The sequence below is a fragment of the Manis javanica genome, chromosome X (assembly GCF_040802235.1).
Source record: "Manis javanica isolate MJ-LG chromosome X, MJ_LKY, whole genome shotgun sequence".
NCBI classification, from domain to species: Eukaryota; Metazoa; Chordata; class Mammalia; order Pholidota; family Manidae; genus Manis; species Manis javanica.
Window position 1 is genome coordinate 128720943 of NC_133174.1, and position 5777 is coordinate 128726719.

The 5777-nt window shown below is 41.2% G+C and overlaps 1 pseudogene; it reads left to right on the plus strand.

Moving 5' to 3' along the window:
* The first annotated feature begins 2277 nt into the window (after positions 1 to 2277).
* LOC108399240 (large ribosomal subunit protein eL43-like) lies at positions 2278 to 2553 on the plus strand (annotated as a pseudogene).
* Positions 2554 to 5777: the final 3224 nt, after the last annotated feature.

Consider the following 5777-nt stretch of genomic DNA (forward strand, 5'->3'; position numbering starts at 1 on the left):
CCATTTGGCATAGCCCCAGGTCCACAGAACTAGGAGGAACATAGTTCTATCCCATTCCAGGAGGGATCATACAACTAGGAGCTGTTATCAAATTTTGTGCTCAAGTCTGACAGCAGTAACTGAAAACTACCTCCTGTCTTGTTCTGGCATGAGTTAGGATAGTTTGTGAATGTCTGGGTACACCACCTTCTGTCAATTATTTCTGAAATCCTGGGTCCTGTTGCAGAGGAATGTCAGGATCAAAGTTGATTAATCTCTCGGCAAAATCTCCTCTGCCACTACCATGCTTACTGACCACACAGGGACTATGCATTGATGTCCCCCATTGTGTGTGGCATCCTTATCACCTCCCAGTGTAAAGCAATTTGTTGGTACTTTTTCAAGACTGAAAAGAAAAAGCATTATCTGCTTTCCCCATCCTTACCTGCCAAAAATCCTGTCATGCTTTTAGCTTCTCAGATGGGTGATAGAAAGGTCTTGTCTATAGGGCTTCAGGACACTAACCCAGACAAATGGCAGATCTGGTATCAAAGTGTTTGCTCTCCTTCTCTCTTCACAGCTTTCAAACAAAACAGGGTCATGAGGAAAATACCTACTCTTTTATTTCACAAATATCTAAGGAGCACCAACTCTGTGCTAAGTGCAGGGAATTAAGAGCTTGCCTCCTTCAAGTATCTCACAGTACAGTAACGAAGAGCCAAACAGATCATTTCCTTTTTCTTTATAATGACCATTCAAAGCAGTATTTTCTCACATTTGGGAGGCCCCTGTTTAAATTTTTGTCATGGGCTTGTGCCTTTTCTTTTCCTTGCAAGAGAGTTTTGCTTAGGGAATTCTGCATATAGATCCAGTGGGCAGAAGATAAAATATTTCCATGGCAGCAGTTTATTATAGCTTTTTCTTTGCAGAGGTTATTCAGCCATAGACAGTATTCCATTCACAGGAGAGTTTGCTTCATTTTCTCTTTCCTTTGTCTTCTGGAAACCCTATCATCAGGTAACATGAACTTGAAACTGTCCCACCTCCACAAAAAGATGACTTCTATGCATTGCAAGCAGAGTAGGGTAGAGGTGAGTCCATGCTGCTAAAGAAATACAAGAGGCCAGGGCTAGTACCTGACCCAGGCTGGGGAGTGGGAGACATGAAAGTCTTCTTAGAGGTAATGCTTGAGCAAAATTAGGGAATTGAGAGGGGAGTGAGTCAGGCTGAGAACCATGGTGGAGGAGGGGCCTCCTTTCAGGAAGAGCAGAGAGTGGTAACAATGACATAGGGGTGAGGAACACAGCAGAACACAGCACCTAGAGATTACTGGGCCATCATAAGAGATGGGTGATGAAGCTGGCATGGTAGACTAAATTAAGTTAATGAACTATCTTCACTTCCTTGGCAAACAGGAACAACAAAATATCTGCAAATTATCTAGCTCTGGTATTTGGGAAACCTCTTCAGTAACTTTGGGAATGATGTTTCCCCATGTTGCTATAAGGAATTTCTCTTTTTCCTCTAACTAGATAATAACATATCCCAAGTATCCTGGGTGCCAATGCCATTTGGGGCCTCTGTAAGTCATGGCAGATATTTTAAAGGGTAGTGAAAATCACTGGGTCTCCTCTGAACATACAGAGGCCCAAGGCAGCCATTAAGGCACTTTTGGGAATATGTAGTAACAAATGTTCAATTGCCCAAGTAAACTGGAGGACAAGCTCTCAGCCTGGACCAAACAGATGCAGTCTGTAGTGATCAAAAGGAAGGTCTCACAAAAAAGAGAAGAGGGAAAGAGAGAAGGAAGCATGCCAACTTCAAATGGAAAGTGAGCTGGTGACAAAGCTCAGCATAGCTCTTTGAAGATGGTGAGCGCAGTGATCCAGGGCTAAGGAGAGCCAGAGAGAAGATCCGAGTCATATGTCCATGGGGCAGGAAGAGCCAATGGGTTGCACAGCCCACTGCAGCCTATATTGGTTTCCTGTGGTTGCTGTAACAAATTACCAGAAACTTAAAACAACAGACATTTATTTTCTCACAGTTCTAGAGGCAAGAATTTCAAACTCTAGGCATTGGTCCACAGGGACATGCTCCCTCCAGAGGCTCTAGGGGTGAATCCTTCCAGGACTCTTCTAGCTTCTGGTGGCTGTCATTATTCCTTAGCTTATGGCCACATCATTTGAAACTCTTGCTTCCATCTTCAATGGCTTCCTCTTCTGGGTCCGTGTGTTCTCTTCTTCTGTCTCTTATAAAGACAGTTGCCACTCTCTTGGCTTGCACCTAGTTAGTGGCAACATGGCTAAATGCACCAAGAAGGCTGGAGTCATCAGTGAATACAGGACATGTTATGGTGCCTCCCTCAGGAAAATGGTAAAGAAAACTGAATGAGGCCAGCACGCCAAGTACTCTGGCTCCTTCTGTGGCAAAACCAAGATGAAGAGAAGAGCTATGGGGATCTGGCCCTGTGGTTCCCACATGAAAACAGTAGCTGGTGGCAGCTGAGCCTGCAACACCACATCTGCCATCACAGTAAAGTCGGCCATCAGAAGGCTGAGAGAGCTGAAAGACTAGGAGAAGCACCACCATTTGAAGCACGGCTAGACAATAATAAATGGGTTAATTTATGTAAAAAAAAAACAGCTGTCATTGGATCTACTGCCCACCCAGATAATCCCAAATGATCTCATCTCAAGATCCTTAGTTTACATCTGTAAAGATTTCTTTTTCCCAAATAAGGTCGTGTGACTATGTAGTAACAAATGTGTAATTGCCAAAGAAAACTGGAGGACAAGCTCTCAGTCAAATGACAGACACAATCTATAGTGACCAAAAGTACAGGTTCTAGGGGTTATGACATAGACATGCATTTTGGGGGGAGCCATCATTTAACCCACTACAACAAAGTCTACAAGGAGGAGAGGCAGTCTCTCCTTTACTCTTCCTCATTATAAAGTTAATACATGTTCATTATCAAAAGTATAGAGGATATTCTAAAAAGCACAAAAATAAAATCCATCTAATTCCACAATCCAGAGACAGCCCCTATTAACAATTTGAGAAATTATATTCCAGACTTCTATGAATTTATGTACATATTTATTAGGCTCCTACTGTACTTACTATTGTGTATTTTGCCTTTTTTCTAATTATTGATATACTGTGAATATATCATCCTATGCCATTATATCTTTTTACCACACATTTTCATCAGCTACATAACATGCCATTACATGACTATATCATATTTTAACCAGTTCTATACTGTTTGACATTTGGGCTGTTGCCAGTTTTTCATTTTACAAGCAACACTGACATGAGCACATGAATGCTGAAGTATTTATAGTAAGACTTGTGGTGTATGATGCAAAAGGATACCGACTCTGTATGCCTTCCATTCTCTGAGTTTATAGTAAATACGCACTGGACCGCACTGAATCAGGTCTGAGTTAGGCTAAGGACTTGGCCTAGAGCCAAGAATCACTTTACTACTCTTTCTCTTTCTCAGAGAAAATGCTTCATTATTCAGCTTCCTCTCCTGCCACTCCCGGCCTTAAGCTTTTTATTTTCAAGGGTGGGGGTAACACAACTGCGGCCTCTTTTTAAATATTATTAATATGTTATTAATGCCTACCACCTTATCTAGCCAAGGAAACCTTACCCAATGAAGTATAAACACAGCTTTTTATTTTAAGCTCCATGATAAAGCCTGAAATGAATAGCACTAGAAAAATCTATCATGATTTTTTACTTTCTATACCTGCACTGAGAGATATTTATATCTAGACTAGAATAAACATAGGGTAGGAGACGGGCCCTGGGTAAAATGAGTAAATACAGAGTTGTTTGTAAAAGCTACTCAGATTCCTGTATAACCAGAAAAGGGTCCTCAGACTGATGTGAAAGGAAGTTTGTGTTTGAACTACAACAAAGTCAACACAAATCTGTCCTGGGGTCTCATATAATAAGGATACAAAAAGTCTCCAGACTGTTCATTAAAGAAAATTAATATTTCCTGAGGAAGCCCATTCTTCTTCCCAGCCATTATTTCTTGAAATGACATATGAACAAGCAAGTTCCAGTCTACTTACATTTGTGATTTCTAGGATTACGGCCATAGAATTTTGGCCCACAAAGTGAATGCTCTTTCTGGTTCCACATTCGGCATTCTTAATGTGAGAAACTGCTTTAAAAAAGAACAAATGTAGGTCAATCTTGATGTTATCTCTGCATCAGAGTAGCACACGTAGCCAATTCTGATGATGAAATCACAGAAGTGCCAGCAATACACAACAGTAGTATAGTCTCAAAAAATATGTTGAAAGTGCATTTCTATCACTTACTTATGTTGAGTACGATAGGGATTTACCAAAAATATTTTTTTATCCAGTCCTGGCCAAAAGAGTTGTTGAAAACTTCAGAAAAATGCATTTTAGTCCAACTGACTCAGCAATAGCAGCTTCCGACATCTGCAGACTCACATAGCTCCCTGCTTCCCACACTGAGCCTTGATTCAACAGCACACACAGTTAGCCCTCGGCTTGACCAAGAAATGTTCTTTCAGATTTGTCCCACTCGTTATTTCTTCATTCATCAAATACTTACTATGTCCACTATCAATGACTTCAAAATCTAATAGGAAAGGAAACACACAAATGAAAGCATACAGCCCGCTAAGCACAATGGGAAAGGTCAGAGCACAGAGGAGGAGCGAACATGCCCCCTGGCTAAATACCCATCAAGACTCTGGCTTCCAGGGTCCAGCCATTTGACTTGGTATCTCAGCTGACTACTCACAGTCTAGGTCCTTCCCAGCTTGACTACTGAGCTAATATTTACTTTTTATTTATCTTGTGCTTACTGTATGATACATATTTTACATGCCTTATCTCATGTAATCCTCCCAACCACTATATGGGGTCTACACACATTCTACTTCATGGGCACAGAGAAGATGAATTAAATTACCCAAAACTTTGAGCCCAACTTGGCCTAACTCCAGAGCTCAGGCGTACTCCACCTCACTATTCTATCAAATTCTAAAATAGGGTTAAAAATTATAAGGGGTTCACCTGAGTGAGTAAGAAGGGGCCTTTCAACTTGATCATTAGGAAATTATAGTTCTGTCCATTGTACTAGTGTGCTATGGCTGCCATAACAAACTACCACAACTGGACAGCTGAAACTACAGAAATGTATTGTCTCAAGCTCTGAGATCAAGGCATTGGCAGGATTGGTTCCTTATGGAGGCTGTGTGGAAGAATCTGTTCCAGGCCCCTCTCCAAGCTTCTAGCAGCCTCAGGTGTTTCTCGGCTTGTAGATGGTATTCCCCCTGTATCTTAACATGGTCTTCACTCTGTACATGTCTGTTTCTGTGTCCACATTTCCCCTTTTTCTATGGTTACCAGTCATACTGGATTAGGGCCCACCTTAATGATGTCATTTTAACTTGATTACCTCTATAAAGACTCAATTTTTAAATAAGGTCATGATATCAGATACTGGGGGGCTAGGGTTTCAACATACTTATTTGTAGGAGTGGGGGGACACGATTCAATCTACAATACCCAATGATTGAGCACTTTCAATTCAGTAGTAACTACAGAAGGTAGGTTGCAATACAATAACGTCATGGGCATTGGCTAAGAGCTAGAGATGGCACCAGGAAAAAGGAAGAACTTCCAGAACTATGAAGAGAGGATAACCAATGGAGCAGAGTCTTGAAGAGAACAGGCAGGTGTGAATCCTAAGAAGGTAGGATACCATTTATTTTGAAACAAAGGAGAAGGGGAGAGATT